The 1,413-nt window shown below is 35.9% G+C and overlaps 1 non-coding gene across 1 annotated transcript; it reads left to right on the top strand.

Annotated features, from left to right (window-relative positions):
• The first annotated feature begins 703 nt into the window (after positions 1–703).
• LOC139865291 (small nucleolar RNA R71) lies at positions 704–810 on the top strand. The gene has a single exon (XR_011764815.1). It is a non-coding gene; the product is annotated as a small nucleolar RNA R71 (small nucleolar RNA).
• Positions 811–1,413: the final 603 nt, after the last annotated feature.

Here is a 1,413-nt window from a genome sequence, read left to right as displayed (position 1 = left end):
ATTTTGAATAGAAGCTTGTTGATTTCTAAATGCTTGAGCATTTTGTTCATTCGTTTGTTTCTGAGATGTGAAAAACTGTGTTTGAGATTCAACTAGCTTCGTCATCATATCTTCTAAATTCGGCTTTTTATCATCGGTTTGTGGTGGTTTGTTTTGAAAATTAGGTCTTTGCTGGTTGTAAGTATTGTTGGATACTTGTTGATTGTTAGGACCTTGTTGGTTGTTGTATGGAACATTGCGATTATAATTCTGATTTTGATTGTAAATCGGTCTTGGCGGTTGATAATTATTCTGATAATTATTTCCAGGCCTTTGGTTTATGTATGAAACATTCTCTCTTTGTTCCATTGTTAGTTCAATACTGAGACAATCTTTTATCAAATGTGGTCCTCCACACTGCTCACAACTAATTCGTATTGAGTGAATATCTTTGGTCATCTTTTCCATTCGTCTCTCGACAGTATCTATCTTTGCAGAAATGGAATCTAAGTCATGGCTAGAATCGGCTCTAGCTGCTTTAGATGATCTAACGATATCTTTTTCTTGGTGCCACTCATGTGAGTGGGAAGCAGTGTTATCAATAATTTTGTAAGCATCAGTTTCTGTTTTCTTCATAATGGAACCACCAGCTGCTATGTCGATGTCTTTCCTTGTAGTGATGTCGCATCCTTGGTAGAATATTTGTACTATTTGACAGGTGTCTAAACCATGTTGCGGACATCCTCTCAATAACTTTTCAAATCTGTTCCATGCCTCATATAGAGTTTCATTTGGTTTCTGTGTGAATGTAACAATTTCTCCTTGAAGTCTCACGGCTTTAGATGCCGGAAAGAATTGTTTAAGAAAATTTTCAACTAAAACGTCCCATGTATCAATCGCCCCTTCAGGTAACGATTCCAACCAATCTTTGGCTTCTCCCTTTAAAGTCCAGGGAAATAACATGAGATATATCTGTTCATCTTCAACTTCTCTTATTTTAAATAGAGTGCAGATTCTATTAAATGTACGAAGATGTTCATTTGGATCTTCCTTCGTCGCACCACTAAATTGGCATTGATTTGTTACCATGTGTAGAATTTGTCCTTTGATTTCATAATTTGGCGCATTAATGTCTGGATGAGTAATTGCGTGACCTTGGCCAGTGCGTTTAGCTCTCATTCGGTCTTCCATACTTAGAGGTTCCAGATTCTCCATAATTGAATTTGTTGAATCTGAATCACTAGAGGATTCTTGATAATGCTAAAAACGAACATATATTTCATAGCATTATTCCTCAAGAAAGACAAGCTTTTAGTTGCAATTGTTCTATTTACAAGTGATATTCGTTTAAATAATAAAAGGTGAAGACAAAAGACAGATTCGACGAATTGAAGACGCAAACGACCAAAAAGCTCAAAAGTACAAAAGACAATC

Source organism: Rutidosis leptorrhynchoides, chromosome 8 (genome assembly GCF_046630445.1).
Source record: "Rutidosis leptorrhynchoides isolate AG116_Rl617_1_P2 chromosome 8, CSIRO_AGI_Rlap_v1, whole genome shotgun sequence".
Taxonomy (NCBI): domain Eukaryota; kingdom Viridiplantae; phylum Streptophyta; class Magnoliopsida; order Asterales; family Asteraceae; genus Rutidosis; species Rutidosis leptorrhynchoides.
This window is presented reverse-complemented; position numbering and strand designations above follow the sequence as displayed.